Source organism: Spermophilus citellus (genome assembly GCF_964194105.1).
Source record: "Spermophilus citellus genome assembly, chromosome: 1".
Classification (NCBI taxonomy): Eukaryota; Metazoa; Chordata; class Mammalia; order Rodentia; family Sciuridae; genus Spermophilus; species Spermophilus citellus.
Window position 1 is genome coordinate 118,108,006 of NC_138182.1, and position 17,257 is coordinate 118,125,262.

The 17,257-nt window shown below is 39.7% G+C and overlaps 1 protein-coding gene across 1 annotated transcript in view; it reads left to right on the plus strand.

Moving 5' to 3' along the window:
* Positions 1 to 17,257, plus strand: part of LOC308655607 (uncharacterized protein) — an 801,622-nt gene that overhangs the window by 357,609 nt on the left and 426,756 nt on the right. The gene's annotated exons all lie outside the window — the stretch shown is intronic.

Genomic DNA, 17,257 nt, shown 5'->3' on the forward strand with positions numbered 1-17,257 from the left:
GCAATGATTTTCTTATATAACTCATAAACTTGGGCACAAATTCTTCTAGTATCTAATCAAGTTTAAATTACTTAATGTGATTCAGCTTTCAGGTTATCAGTGGGCTTCTTGTAAAGAAAATCGCCCATATTGCAGGAAGTGTTTCTGTACCTTTTGTAATTGTCCTAGGAAAACAAAGCTTTTATTTTCTTTCAAAATAATATCTTGTTTGCTTTATTATTTTAATTTCTATTATTTAGCAATATGAGTCTTGAAATAGTTAAATTTAGGGTTTTATTTTCTTTTAAATTTTTTCAGTTGTTACTGCCTTTGAATGAATATGATTTCTCAATGGTTAGTGTTTTAACTACATTTTAAAACTGTTTCAACATCTTTGGCAGGACTTCCCCAGAATCCAAGTGCTAAATTAAGATTTTTTTTTATTTAAATTTGGGACATTGCTGAGACCCCTAGATCTTCTCAAATGTTTATTTTACAGAAAAAGGAAATATTAAACTAATCAGGCTAATTTGATGTGTTGAATTGTATATGAACATTTTCAAATTATATAGTAATCATAAATCCTTTAAAAGTCATATTGATATGGAAATGGTGTCAATGTGAGTATGTTGGAGAGTGCCTGGAGTTTCTAAATGACTGTTGGTCCTGGCCTGATATTATGATTATCTGGAAATGAAGCATACAAAGGAAATAATTGAATTGTATCTTAATTATGAAATTTCATCCAATTTTTAACTATATATGTTCTAAGTCATTGTTATAAATAAAGTTATTTTGCTTTGTCTCTATATATAAACTTTGAAATCAGATTCATGGAAATGATTGACAAGTATGCTTTCATACAAGTTTCTGATCATCTTAAGACCCATGGCCTGAAAAAATATTTTCATTACTTTAATAAAGAAACTTAGTAACTAAAATTTTTAGATTAGAAAACAGAACAAGAATTAATTATATGACACCAAATTAACTGATCATTGTATCTATATGAGTTTTATGTGAAACCTTATGTTTTATGTAAATGTGTGTGTTTTCAAGATTTAGGAAAACATTTTCTCAGGCTGTCTGGACTCTGCAGCAATTTTCTGAGTGCTGTGATCTGGGTGTGGAGTAGGCGTGTCTCTAAAGGTCCGAGTTTGGCCTCTTGGTCCCAGTGTCATGACATGGGAGGTGGTGAAACCTTTAGAGGGTCCCAGTGTCTTGATATGGGAGGTGGTGATACCTTTACTAGTTAGAGGTGCTTAGACGCTCGGTGTTGTGCCCTTGCAGGGATTAGGCCTTCCGTGAGGGACCTGATTCATGCTCATGACGGGATTGGTACAGGAGCTAGAGCCTGGCTCCCCCCGGCTCATCTGGCATCCTAGTTGGTGAGGTGACCTTTTTCCCACAAGAGCTCCCAACATCACTATTTACCAGGGTGCAATGCAGCCCACATGGCTGGGCCAGAGCAAGCAGCATGCTCTCAAACTCTTTCAACTGTGAACTGATAAACTTCTCTGACATGGAGAGTGAATGGAGAACATGGTGCCAAGGAGGAGGCTCCTCAATCAGACTACCTGAGGGCGGGAGGCAGCTTTGGAGTTAGGTACCAGGCAAAGGTTACAAGAATCTGGAGATGTAGGTAGAAAAATCCTGGTGTGTTTCAAGCAGATGGTTATAGGTGGCCCTGGGGAGGGCTCAGAAGATGAGCAGACCAGGTGAAAGACCTTGGAGTTTGGAAGAGGGGAGGAGAGCAGATTGTGATGGGAGTGAGGGCTCTGCTGGAAACTGAGCCAAAGACCCCCTGGTTTCACCATGGCAGAGAATCGGCCTGCATTGTGCCCATGGCCTGAGACACTAAGACATCAAAGGAGAGGTCAGAGCAGGAAAGCATTCTGGCCACAGCCTGGGCACCATTCATTGTGTTTACTGTGAGATGCAGGAACAAAGGAAAGCAGAGCAGAGTCTGAGCTGAGCTCTCGCTCCACATGTGGTCCCACCATCACCAGCCACTGTGATGTTCTGCCACCAAGAACCCTGACCAGAACTCAGCGATGCCAGCACCTTGCCTCTGGACCTGAGAAGTGGACCTGAACAAACCTTTTTTCCTGTAAAGTAACCTTGCATGCGGCATTTTATTATAGCATCCAGCACAGCAGCTATGATTGTGAACAAAAGTGGAAATGTTTACTTTTCCACCATACTTGTTACTCCAAAACTCAAAAACTAAAAACAAATTCAAAGTATTCTTACTTTTTTGGCAATGCAGTTACTTACAAGAGAATTTCCTCTTTGTAACAGGGTAAAATTGAAAACAATTATTTTAAAGAAATTTTCAGTGGGATGTCATTTAAATTATTTATAGATACAGAGGACAAGACTAAAATCTGTCTTGGTATATAGCTTTTTAGGCTGAATTTTGTTTTTCTTTTCATGATGCTGGGGATCAAACCCAGGTTCTTTTTGTGAGGCAAGCACTCTACCAACTAAGCTATATCCCTAGCCAGTCTGAAAATATTTTTTTCAAGACCAATCTGATGTGTAAGTATTTTCCAAGCTTCTATGCAAATGATCTGGTAAAACTTAATAAAACTAATTTTGCAAACAAATTGGTTTTTTCTCTGAATATTTTGTGTATACTTTTGTGTATAGAGAAAATTATTTCCAAAGAAAAACTATAACACCCCTTGTGGTTAGTGACACTACTCATTGTTTTCAAATTTATAATACATGTGTATAGATTTGTGTGGATCTGAAATTTTTCTCATCCCCTCTAATGTAGCTACACAAGTCTCACTTTGTCCCCTGGGGTCTTTCTGTTCATGTAGGTTGCCTTGAATCAGAACAACTGCACTAACTGAGCTGTTATCCTCCTTTGTTTTTATTCTATATTTTTTCCTTAAAAACTTTGTACCTATTTTCTACCAAACTTCTGCAGAAGTTCAGCTGCTAACAGCATAATGCTAGCCAGGTTCCTTCAGTTTCTCACCAGTGTCCATCAGAGAGATAAGATTGAATGCAACCTTGGTCTCCAGGAAAGCAGCCTGAACCACTCCTTCCAGGTCCCTTGCTGTGCCGGTGTGGCTTGGATCTAGACACTGAGTCCTAGTTGACAGTCACTTGTCTCTGAAATAGGACCAGACCAACCACTGGGCAGGTCCATCCTGGCACTGGGAGACAACCAGAACCAGAGACAACAGGGCTGAATGACAAGGATCTTACAGAAAGATCTTCATCAAAGGCGGAGGTAGGAATGCTGTCTGCTTAAGATGGAGTAACTTGTTTCAACCCCTGCAAAAATAAATAAAGTCAGGAGGCTATGAAAGAAGGAATCCCATGCACTTATGTCTGATAATAATGGTCAACGAGAGACTGTCAGGACCACAACCTTGCACAAACCCTGCTGCAAACACCTGCATTTATATATCATCACTGTATCTGGAAATGATAAGAGCTCAAAAATAAAAGGCATTTGGGCTTCTTTCTTGCATCTCAGCATCATCTCTTCATTTTGAAAACGCCTCTTGATTTGAAAGTTGTTCTTCTCTTTCCTTTACCTCATATAATCATGTCTTTTTCAAAGCTCAGAGCCCCAGGGACCATCATAGGGATGATATTGGAGAGGGTTAAATCTCATTAATCACTATGAGAAAGGAAGCAGTATTAACTCCTTAAATCAGTGAGAAACTGAGTGTTAACAAAGTGACAATTGTCTCTCAAGGATGTGGGATAGGAATTTTTAAAAATTTTTTAAAAATGTTGATGGACCTTTATTTTATTCACTTATTTATGTGTGGTGCTGAGGATTGAAACCGAGGGCCTCACAAATGCTAGACAACTGCTCTCTACCACTGAGCTCTCTACCACTGAGCCACAACTCCAGCCCCAGGATATGAATCTTGAGCCCGAAATTCCAAAGTCTTGAACTAATTCCTACGTCTACTGTCCTTAGTAATAACAGGGCAAGCAAACAACAGCAACAGCAGAGGCTGTGGCTCTAGTCAAAAGAATGTGTGTGTAGAGCAGTTTGTATAGATCAATTACTGAGAGGAAAAACTCCCAATAACCATTTCTCACAAGAAGGAGAACACCACCAACCTCCTAGGTTTCCTTCTTATATCCCCTTCCAAGTTACTTTTCTGTCCTCCCCAAAAGTATACATTTTCTAACTTTTGAGTGAACATTGCTTCTTTTTAAACATTCGAATGAAATCATACAAAATATTCTTTTGTTTGTTTATTATGTCTATTTTATATATATTTTGAATATGATTGCTGTATTATATTCCATTTAGAGATATATAATGCATTTTGTTTATTTTATGATATTCATTCTTTGTTGTTTCCTGTTTGGAGAAGTGCCAAGTAATGTTGCTGTGAGATGTCCTTGGCATGGTGAACCTGTTGAGGCATTTCTGCTGCTCACATAGCTGAGTGGAACCACTGGTGCACAGTGTGGGGGTCCTACTCTGGGACACACTGCCCAGGATCTGTGAAGAGGGTTGTAGCAGCATGAGCACAGCAGTGCATGAGGGTTCCCCTTGCCCTGTGTCCTCACAGCATTTATAGTGTCAGTGGATTTCACATTAGCCATTGTGTAATGGCATTACATGCTAGTTGGAATTTGGATTCTACTCAAGAGTAATGTAGAACATGTTTCCATCATTCTTGGGCATTGTTTCTTTTATTCTTTTTAAAAATTTTTTATAATTACATTTTATTTTATTTTTTTATTTGTTCACAACATTACAAAGCTCTTGACATATCATATTTCATACATTAGATTGAAGTGGGTTATGAACCCCCAATTTTACCCCAAATGCAGATTGCAGAATCACGTCGGTTACACATCCACAATTTTACATAATGCCCTATTAGTAACTGTTGTATTCTGCTACCTTTCCTATCCCCTACTATCCCCCCTCCCCTCCCCTCCCATCTTCTCTCTCTACCCCATCTACTGTAATTCATTTCTCTCCTTGTTTATTTTCCCATTCCCCTCACAACCTCTTATATGTAATTTTGTATAGCAATGAGGGCCTCCCTTCATTTCCATGCAATTTCCCTTTTCTCTCCCTTTCCCTCCCATCTCATGTCTCTGTTCAATGTTAATCTTTTTTTCCTGCTCTTCCTCCATGCTCTGTTCATAGATGCTCTCATTATATCAAAGAAGACATTTGGTATTTGTTTTTTAGGGATTGGCTAGCTTCACTAAGCATAATCTGCTCTAGTGCCATCCATTTCCCTGCAAATTCTATGTTTTTGTCATTTTTTATTGCTGCATAGTACTCCATTGTGTATAGATGCCACATTTTTTTTTATCCATTCATCTATTGAAGGGCATCTGGGTTGGTTCCACAGTGTAGCTATTGTGAATTGTGCTGCTATGAACATCGATGTGGCAGTATCCCTGTAGCATGCTCTTTTAAGGTCTTCAGGGAATAGTCCGAGAAGGGCAATAGCGGGGTCAAATGGTGGTTCCATTCCCAGCTTTCCCAGGAATCTCCAAACTGCTTTCCAAATTGGCCGCACCAATTTGCAGTCCCACCAGCAATGTACAAGTGTACCCTTTTCTCCACATCCTCGCCAGCACTTGTTGTTGTTTGACTTCATAGTGGCTGCCAATCTTACTGGAGTGAGATGGTATCTTAGGGTGGTTTTGATTTGCATTTCTCTGACTGCTAGAGATGGAGAGCATTTTTTCATGTACTTGTTGATTGATTGTATATCCTCCTCTGAGAAGTGTCTGTTCAGGTCCTTGGCCCATTTGTTGATTGGGTTATTTGTTATCTTATTGTCTAATTTTTTGAGTTCTTTGTATACTCTGGATATTAGGGCTCTATCTGAAGTGTGAGGAGTAAAAATTTGTTCCCAGGATGTAGGCTCCCTATTTACCTCTCTTATTGTTTCTCTTGCTGAGAAAAAACTTTTTAGTTTAAGTAAGTCCCATTTGTTGATTCTTTTTGTTAACTCTTGTGCTATGGGTGTCCTATTAAGGAATTTGGAGCCCGACCCCACAATATGTAGATCGGAGCCAACTTTTTCTTCTATCAGACGCAGAGTCTCTGATTTGATATCAAGCTCCTTGATCCATTTTGAGTTAACTTTTGTGCATGGCGAGAGAAAGGGATTCAGTTTCATTTTGTTGCATATGGATTTCCAGTTTTCCCAACACCATTTGTTGAAGATGCTATCCTTCCTCCATTGCATGCTTTTAGCCCCTTTATCAAATATAAGATAGTTGTAACTTTGTGGATTAGTCTCTGTGTCCTCTATTCTATACCATTGGTCGACCCGCCTGTTTTGGTACCAGTACCATGCTGTTTTTGTCACTATTGCTCTGTAATATAGTTTGAAATCTGGTATCGCTATACCGCCTGATTCACATTTCCTGCTTAGAATTGCTTTTGCTATTCTGGGTCTTTTATTTTTCCATATGAATTTCTTTTCTTTTCTTTTTTTTTTTTGAATTTTTTTTTTATTGGTTGTTCACAACTTTACAAAGCTCTTGACATATCATACTTCATACATTAGATTGAAGTGGGTTATGAACCCCCAATTTTACCCCAAATGCAGATTGCAGAATCACTTCGGTTACACATCCACAATTTTACATAATGCCCTATTAGTAATTGTTGTATTCTGCTACCTTTCCTATCCCCTAATATCCCCCCTCCCCTCCCCTCCCTTCTTCTCTCTCTACCCCATCTACTGTAATTCATTTCTCTTCTTGTTTATTTTCCCATTCCCCTCACAATCTCTTATATGTAATTTTGTATAGCAATGAGGGTCTCCCTTCATTTCCATGCAATTTTCCTCATCTCTCCCTTTCCCTCCCATCTCATGTCACTGATTAATGTTACTCTTTTCTTCCTACTCTTCCTCCCTGCTCTGTTCATATTTGCTCTCATTATATCAAAGAAGACATTTGATATTTGTTTTTTAGGGATTGGCTAGCTTCACTAAGCATAATCTGCTCTAGTGCCATCCATTTCCCTGCAAATTCTATGATTTTGTCATTTTTTATTGCTGCATAGTACTCCATTGTGTATAGATGCCACATTTTTTTATCCATTCATCTATTGAAGGGCATCTGGGTTGGTTCCACAGTCTAGCTATTGTGAATTGTGCTGCTATGAACATCGATGTGGCAGTATCCCTGTAGCATGCTCTTTTAAGGTCTTCAGGGAATAGTCCGAGAAGGGCAATAGCTGGGTCAAATGGTGGTTCCATTCCCAGCTTTCCCAGGAATCTCCAAACTGCTTTCCAAATTGGCCGCACCAATTTGCAGTCCCACCAGCAATGTACAAGTGTACCCTTTTCTCCACATCCTCGCCAGCACTTGTTGTTGTTTGACTTCATAGTGGCTGCCAATCTTACTGGAGTGAGATGGTATATTAGGGTGGTTTTGATTTGCATTTCTCTGACTGCTAGAGATGGTGAGCATTTTTTCATGTACTTGTTGATTGATTGTATGTCCTCCTCTGAGAAGTGTCTGTTCAGGTCCTTGGCCCATTTGTTGATTGGGTTATTTGTTATCTTATTGTCTAATTTTTTGAGTTCTTTGTATACTCTGGATATTAGGGCTCTATCTGAAGTGTGAGGAGTAAAAATTTGTTCCCAGAATGTAGGCTCCCTATTTACCTCTCTTATTGTTTCTCTTGCTGAGAAAAAACTTTTTAGTTTAAGTAAGTCCCATTTGTTGATTCTTTTTGTTAACTCTTGTGCTATGGGTGTCCTATTAAGGAATTTGGAGCCCGACCCCACAATATGTAGATCGGAGCCAACTTTTTCTTCTATCAGAAGCAGAGTCTCTGATTTGATATCAAGCTCCTTGATCCATTTTGAGTTAACTTTTGTGCATGGCGAGAGAAAGGGATTCAGTTTCATTTTGTTGCATATGGATTTCCAGTTTTCCCAAAACCATTTGTTGAAGATGCTATCCTTCTTCCATTGCATGCTTTTAGCCCCTTTATCAAATATAAGGTAGTTGTAACTTTGTGGATTAGTCTCTGTGTCCTCTATTCTAAACCATTGGTCCACCCGCCTGTTTTGGTACCAGTACCATGCTGATTTTGTCACTATTGCTCTGTAATATAGTTTGAAATCTGGTATCGCTATACCACGTGATTCACACTTCCTGTTTAGAATTGCTTTTGCTATTCTGGGTCTTTTATTTTTCCATATGAATTTCATGATTGCTTTATCAATTTCTACAAGATATGCCGTTGGGATTTTGATTGGCATTGCATTAAACCTATAGAGAACTTTTGGTAATATCGCCATTTTGATGATGTTAGTTCTGCCTATCCATGAACAGGGTATGTTTTTCCATCTTCTAAGATCTTCTTCTACTTCTCTCTTTAGGGTTCTGTAGTTTTCATTGTATAAATCTTTCACCTCTTTTGTTAGGTTGATTCCCAAGTATTTTATTTTTTTTTGAGGATATTGTGAATGGAGTGTTTTTCCTCATTTCCGTTTCAGAAGTTTTGTCGCTGATATACAGAAATGCCTTTGATTTATGCGTGTTGATTTTATATCCTGCCACTTTGCTGAATTCATTTATTAGTTCTAGTAGTTTCTTTGTAGACCCTTTTGTGTCTTCTAGGTATAGAATCATGTCATCTGCAAATAGTGATAATTTAATTTCTTCTTTTCCAATTTTTATGCCTTTAATTTCTTTCGTCTGTCTAATTGCTCTGGCCAGTGTTTCGAGAACTATATTGAATAGAAGTGGTGATAGAGGGCATCCCTGTCTTGTTCCGGATTTTAGAGGGAATGCCTTCAACTTTTGTCCATTCAGAATGATGCTAGCCTGAGGCTTAGCATAGATAGCTTTTACAATGTCAAGGTAAGTTCCTGTTATCCCTAGTTTTTCTAATGTTTTGAACATAAAGGGATGCTGTACTTTGTCGAATGCTTTCTCTGCATCTATCGAGATGATCATATGGTTCTTATCTTTAAGTCTATTGATGTGGTGAATAACATTTATTGATTTCCGTGTATTGAACCATCCTTGCATCCCAGGGATGAATCCTACTTGATCATGGTGCACAATTTTTTTTTTAATTTATTGTTGGTCGTTCAAAACATTACAAAGTTCTTAACATATCATATTTCACAATTTGATTCAAGTGGGTTATGAACTCCCATTTTTACCCGGTATACCGATTGCTGTATCACATCAGTTACACTTCCATTGATTTACATATTGCCATTCTAGTGACTGATGTATTCTGCTGTTTATCCTATTCTCTACTATCCCCCTTCCCCTCCCCTCCCCTCCCCTCCCCTTTCATGGTGCACAATTTTTTTGATGTGGTTTTGTATTCGATTTGCCCGAATTTTATTGAGGATTTTTGCATCTAGGTTCATTAGAGATATTGGTCTGTAGTTTTCTTTCTTTGAGGTGTCTTTGTCTGGTTTCGGAATCAGGGTGATGTTGGCCTCATAGAATGAATTTGGAAGAGCTCCCTCTTTTTCTATTTCCTGAAATAACTTGAAAAGTATTGGTATTAATTCTTCTTTAAAGGTTTTGTAAAACTCCGCTGTATACCCATCCGGTCCTGGGCTTTTCTTGGTTGGTAGTCTTTTGATGGCTTCTTCAATTTCATCCATTGATATTGGTCTGTTCAAATTGTGTGTATCCTCCTGACTCAGTCTGGGCAAATCATATGACTTAAGAAATTTATCGATGTCTTCACTATCTTCTATTTTATTGGAATATAGGTTTTCAAAATAATTTCTAATTGTCTTCTGTATTTCTGTAGCATCTGTTGTGATATTGCCTTTTTCATCCCGTATGTTAGTAATTTGAGTTCTCTCTCTTCTTCTCTTCGTTAGCATGGCTAAAGGTCTGTCGATCTTATTTATTTTTTCGAAGAACCAACTTTTAGTTTTGTTAATTTTTTCAATAGTTTCTTTTGTTTCAATTTCATTGATTTCCGCTCTGATTTTAATTATTTCTTGCCTTCTGCTACATTTGCTGTTGTTTTGCTCTTCCTTTTCTAGGGCTTTGAGATGAAGTGTGAGCTCATTTATTTGTTGGTTTTTTTCTTTTTTTGAGGAATGACCACCAGGCGATGAATTTTCCTCTTAAAACTGCTTTCATTGTGTCCCAGAGATTCCGGTATGTTGTGTCTGTATTTTCATTTATCTCTAAGAATTTTTTGATTTCCTCCTTTATGTCTTCTGTAACCCATTGATCATTCAGTAACATATTGTTCATTTTCCATGTGATGTAGGATTTTTCCTTCCTTCTTTTATCATTGATTTCCAGTTTCATTCCATTATGATCAGATAAAATGCATGGTATTATCTCCACCCCTTTATATTTACTGAGGGTTGCCCTATGGCATAATATATGGTCTATTTTTGAGAAGGATCCATGTGCTGCTGAGAAAAAAGTATATCCATTTGATGATGGTTGATATATTCTATATATGTCAGTTAAGTCAAGGTTATTGATTGTGATATTGAGTTCTATAGTTTCTTTATTCAACTTTTGTTTGGAGGATCTGTCCAATGGTGAGAGAGGGGTGTTGAAGTCTCCCATAATTATTGTGTTGTGGTCTATTTTATTCTTGGACTTGAGGAGAATTTGTTTTATGAATGTCGCAGCACCATTATTTGGTGCATAAATATTGATAATTGTTATGCCTTGTTGCTGAATGGTCTCTTTTAACAGTATATAATGACCTTCTTTATCCCTTTTGATTAACTTAGTCTTGAAGTCGATTTTATTCGATATGAGGATGGCCACCCCTGCTTGTTTACGAGGACCGTGTGCATGGTATATTTTTTCCCATCCTTTCACCTTCAGCCTGTGTATGTCTTTTCCAATCAGATGTGTCTCCTGGAGGCAGCATATTGTTGGATTTGTTTTTTTAATCCATGATACCAGCCTATGTCGCTTTATTGGAGAGTTTAAGCCATTAACATTCAGAGTTACTGTTGATATATGGTTTGTACTTCCATCCATGTTTGATTATTTATCCTTTTTTAAAAAAATTTAGTTTGTTTCTCCATGATTATCTTTTCCCTCGCCCTCTGTCTTTACTGAGGCACTTCCCACTGATGGTTTTGGTTATTGTTTTTCATTTCTTCCTCGTGTAGTGTTTTGCTCAAAATGCTTTGCAATGCTGGTTTTCTGGCTGCAAATTCTTTTAACTTTTGTTTATCATGAAAGATTTTTATTTCGTTGTCATACCTGAAGCTTAATTTTGCTGGATACAGAATTCTTGGTTGGCATCCATTGTCTTTCAGTGTTTGAAATACATTGTTCCATGACCTTCTTGCTTTCAGTGTCTGTGATGAAAAATCCGTTGTTAACCTTATCGGTTTACCCCTGAATGTAATCTGTCTCCTTTCTCTTGTAGCTTTTAATATTTTCTCTTTGTTCTGTATATTGGATATCTTCATAACAATGTGTCTTGGCATTGGTCTACTGTGATTTTGTGTGCTCGGTGTCCTGTATGCATCTTCAATTTGTATATCTGTTTCCTTTTTTATTTCTGGAAAGTTTTCTGTAACTATTTCATTCAGCAGGTTACTCATTCCCTTGGTTTGAATCTCTGTACCTTATTCTATCCCGATGACTCATGTGTTTGGTTTTTTTATGTTATCCCATAACTCTTGGATGTTTTTCTCATGATTTTTTACCAGCCTTTCTGAGTTGGCTAGACTCTTTTCAAGATGATATATTTTGTCTTCATTATCTGACGTTCTGGCTTCTACTTGCTCCACTCTGTTAGTGATACTCTCAATTGAGTTTTTAATTTGGTTTATTTTTTCCTTCATTTCTAGAATTATTGTTTGATTATTTTTTATAATCTCTATCTCCTGATAAAGATGCTTAACTTCTTCTTTTATCTGTTTATGTAATTCATTCTCAATGTGTTCTTTTGCTGCTTGAATTTGCTGTCTTGTATCCTCTTTAAGGTTCCATTCCATCTGTCTAAGGTGTTCCTTGAGTTCTTTATATGACCATTTTTCTGATGACTCTAGGTCCTCCTGAATATTTAGGCTCTCCTGCATTGTTTGTACTCCTTTTCTTCCTTGGTTTTTGAAGCTGCTCATGTTACTTCTTGTTCTGTTTGACTGCTGAGTTACTGTTTACTCCTATAAATTTGTCTGATGCTTGGGAGGAAAGGTATTAGAAGGGAAGGGAAGAAGTCACTAAAGAGAATGAGAGTAAGCAGGTAGAATTCAAGGAAGTGGGGATAAGAGAAATGAAAATACAAAAGAAGAAGAAAAAATAGGAAATAAAAAAAGAAAAAAATTTTTTTTAAAAATAATAAAAAATTAAAATTAAAATTAGAAGAAAAAAATTTTCAGAAAATTGTAAAAAAAAATTAAAAAAAACAACAAGAAAGAAAAATGAAAATGAAAGAAAAACCCAAATCAAAAAAAAAAGAGAAAAGAATAAAAGGAAAAAAAAAACTAATAAATGCAGTTTTAGAGTTTGATTAACTTCTCTTCCAGTAGGTGGCGCTGTGCCCACCAGGTCAAGTTTCTCCTGTCAATAAGCGGGAACCAATCACTGTGCACCAGCTCCTCCCAGACTGGGCGAGTCTCCAATGCTGAGTGCCTAGGGCCTCCTCTTGTGTCTAGTCACTTCCCACTTTTCCTCTAGCCAGGCCCCTATCACGGGTGCCGCTCACCACAATACTGGCTACACGCCAGGTCTGCTGCTCCCGGGAGCCCTTTTTTCATGAACGACTGGGCACACTCTTCCAGTTTGCCATTCCCTCAGACCCTAAGTTTGTAGAGCTTGGGGCTGAGAATCCTCAGCGAATTTTACTTGCCCTCCGGTAGCCACGCCCCCGGTAGGTGGTGCAAGAGACCTCAGCAGTCAGCCCTGGTGGGAGTGGTAGTTCCGCGCCGTGGGTCCCGCGCCATCTCTGATTCCCTTGGGCTGGCTATCGCGCTCACGGGAGAGCTGGGAGGGGCCCTTACGGGAGAGCTGGGAGGGGCCCTTAAGGTTTCCCCGATGTGTGGAGAGGGAAGGCTAGGGAATTACACACTTGTAGCCGCGGGTTTCAATGAAGTTATCTCCTCCACCGCAGTCTGATGACGTCAGTTCTCTGCCATGGTGGTGTCTCTTGCAAATGGCGACAGTTCGTTTCCTTTAGGCGACCAATGCAACGGGTGGGTCCTTACTGTCTCTCCCATGCCCCGTTTGAAACCTGTGGCCACTCCCTATGAAGGCTCGGTTGGCATTTACCTCCGTAGGATCAGAAGGGCTGACCAGTTGTTTCAGCCGGATGGATTAGTGCTGAGTCACAGCTGTTTGTCTGTGGGAACCAGGTGAACGGGAGCTTGAATTCAGCCGATCCGGGTTCAGTGTGTGTTCTGAGAGGCCCAGACTGTTCGCCCCAGAGCCACGTCAGCTCAGCATTGCCTAGTGATCCTGAGCAAACAGATTTAGGTTGTTTACGACTCCCTATGCCAGCACAGCTGAAGAGGTTAGAGACTTGATCTCTCCGCGCCTGCCGCCATGTTGGAATCCATTGTTTCTTTTAATGAAGCACCTAGTCTAATTTTTGCCCATTTTCTTCTACGAGTTGTTTATGTTTTTCTTACTGTTTTTTAATTTCTTATTTAGAGAGCAGGGGTACGTGTTCCATACGCTCTTCAGGTCTGATTTGGAATCGATATCCTGGTATCAGTATCCTTGATATCCTGGGCCCTGCTCCTCCATCCTCACTTGGGCCCATGTTCTTCTCCCCTTTCCCATGGGAGAAGACTCGTTTAGAGAAGGGAACTATAAATATGGGACAGAGAAGGCGAAGCAAGATTTAAATCACGAGAGAATAAGAAAAAAGAGGTCAAAGGCAACCCTTCTAAGGGTTAGTTCATCCATCCTCCTAACAACATTCCCAGAAGGTACTGACAGGAGCAGGAGGGTCCATGAGTTCCCCGGATTCTTCTTGTGCCCTAGCAAAAGAGAGAACAGAACTGGGTTTCTAGTGTCTACTTCCATGGAAACCTGAAACTAAGATGAGCATGTATACCCTGGTATAGACAGGGCTGCAGGAGATGAAGCTGTAGGCGCCTCCTGTACAAACTGGAGTGGGTTGCTACATGGGTATCGTGACCGTAAGTGAGGACCACTTTTCTTCATTGAGAACCCAATGTGCTCTGATTCCCTAAAAAGAGTGAGGCTCTGGTGAGAGATTGCCAGAGCTCTTCCAGGCTCCATAACTATGAAATAAATGTCTGCTGTTTATAAATCATGTAGGATACAGCACTTGGTTTCAGCAGCCAGAGTGAACCGAGACCAAAGTGATACCTCAGCATTTGTGCCATTGAGAAGTGAGTCACTGACCACTTGGTATCATGAGCCACTGGGGAGGCTGCCTACCATACAGCCTACAAAGACACATGGGTCAGATTCAAACTACAGGGGGATGCATTGGAAATTTTATTGCTAGAGTATGACAATATCTGTATTTCATCTAATTTCAACCTACATCTCACTGATGCAGAAAGGAAAATAAAACCCAGAAGGGAAGTGAGCTGTCCAAGATCACACAGTTGGAACCAGGGTGGTTAATTTATTCCCTACTTCCTTCCACTGTCTTGAAGTTCTTTATCTCTAACATTGTGAGTTGTCTAGTGTAACACCAAACCATGAGATTTAAATTTCATCTAATGGACACTTGAATTCCCTAGGAAGTCATTCACACTGTGGTCCCCTTCATACATGCTTAAGAAATTCACACAGACCAAGCCTCATTAGTGGCTCACAGGGAGGGCCACCCAGTTACAGCTCTGGGTGGCTCTCAGCATGGTTTCTGTGGAGAATCCACTGGGCACTCACAGGTCTGTTTTCTGTCTTTGCTGGGGATGGCTTCAAGAACTCAAGTGTTATGAGGCTCTTCATGCTGACTTTGAATTTTTGAATTTTTTTTTTCACCTTGTCCTTCACATACACAAATAGAAAATGTTGAGCCTTACTCGTTTGAATCCTGATCCTCATCCTCTTGTGGCTCATGGCGTTGTCACTAATTCTGTGTGCCTCTTGATCCTCTCCAGTGTGAAGCAAGTCTTTCATGAACCTGTAAAAGATCTGCATGGTGTGACCTTCCAGCCAGGCACAAGGAGACTTTGATAGACTGGCTGGAACATCGATTATGGTTTGGATGTGAGGTGTTCCCCAAAAGCTCACATGTAAGAAAATGCAAGAAGGTTTGGAGGAGGAATTAACTTAGTGAATTAATCCCTGATGGGATTCATTAGTGACTGGAGGTAGTGGGGTGTGGCTGGAGAAAGTGGTTCAATGGAGACATGGCTATGGGGGATATATTTTATATCTGAAGAGTGGAGTCTCTCTTTACTTTCTGATGATCGTGTAAGCTGCTTCCCTCTGCCACACTCTTCCACCATGATGTACTTCCTCACCTCGGGCCCCAAGGAATGGAGCTGGTCTTCTGTGGACTAAGACCCTTGAAATCATGAGCCCTCAAATAAATTTTCTTCCTATACAACTGTTTTGGTTTGTTCCTTTTGGCCCCGCAGTGAAAAAGCTGACTAAAACACCAAGATAGGACCATCTTCAATTCCTTCCTTTGCTCACACAGGGGCTTCATCACCGTCCCGTGTTCACCAGACCAGCACTTCAGTGGATGAAGTGATAGTAGTGACTGCCACCTTGTTACAGAGTAGATGTTAGGTGTGTCCTCCCAATGCTCATGTGTGACAGTACAAGAAAGTTTAGAGGTGAAATGAGTAGATTTCTGAGAGCCTTCACCCAATCAGCAAATTAATCTCTGATAGAGATTAATGGGTGGTAACTGTAGGCTGGTAAACTGGCTGGAGGAGTTGGGTCATGGGAGACATGGTTTTGAGTATGTATTTGTTGAGCTGAGGCTTAGTTTCTCTTTGCTTTGTGATCATGCCTTGACCGGATTTTCTCCACGACATTCTTCCACCATGATGTTCTGCCTTACTTTGAGCGCTAAGGAATGTAACCAGCCGTCTATGGATTGAGACTTCTAAAACAATGAGCCCCCAGCTTTTTCTCCTTTAAAATTGTTACCACATCTTTTGGTCACAGTAGCAAAAAACCTGACTAAAGCTCACCTATTTTCCATATGATGGGATTGTTATTGTTGCTGTCTGACCATCAGTGTGCTCTTGTGAAATGTGTATTGGTACAGGACAAACTTCTTTTGAGTTTTTAAATGCACAAAATAGAATAAGACGTGACAAGCAGGGAGCAAAGTGCCTGGCTTTGTGGGAAGGGCTGCTGGATGTATTATGGATAGATATACTATACTTCCTTTAAAAAGTTCTCTGCCTAACAGTCCATGAATATCAATGTTTTAAAAATACATACACAAAAGCCTGTTTTCTTAGGTGTAAAAAAGGGTAGGGGTGGGGGTGGGGGGAGGTAGGCTGATTAGAACTGGTGGGAACCAGCTGTGGCTGGACTCTGACCCCCCACTGTCAGCTCCAGAGTCAACCAACCCAGACCCAAGTTAGAGGCTGCTACACCTCAGCCCTTGATGCCTTCAGGTCATGGTGTGGGCTGGTCCATGGTAGGTTCCCAGTGTGCTGCAATCCCATGACTAGACAGGTCAAACTGTCTGTCTCTTGGAGAAGTGTGGGAAGGCAAAAGGTAAGAGGCGGCAGAATGGGAAGTGGAAAGAGATGGGGGGAGAGCCCACTGACCATGCCCCTCCCTGACTCAGGGGCCAGTACAATGGGATGGAGTCCTTAAAGGATTTGTCTTTTGAGGCAGCATCAGAGTAAATGTCTCTGTTCTTATAGGACAATTATTCTCAATTATTCTGAGGAATCATTGAGAATAATATTGGGGTAGGGTATTGGAGAAAATTTTTGACAATCTCAAATCTGGGCAGCAGGTGGAGGGATGGTGTGGACATTATGAGCTGGTTTTCAATATCCTGGTGTGATCACTGAGCTCAGAGCAATGGAGAACAATATCTCAGAAGATGAGACCCTCGTCCAAATCCTGAACGCTACTTGCTCAAACCATGGATTCTAGTTTGTATGCTAACTTCATTCCTGTATATTCAAAGGCAAACTTCTGTAAACAAAAATTGCATTTGGGGATGAGCAACAAGGAATTTGTTGAGGGACTAAATATGCTGTATGATCAGATGACTCATTTAATCCACATTTCAGTAATTTATTAACATGAAAAATGAATCATTAGGTTTGAAATGAGCTAACTACTGAAGAAATAATAATACTTTAATTAGATTAAGAAATTTGTAAAGTAAATCTCAGAAATTTGAGGATATAATGTT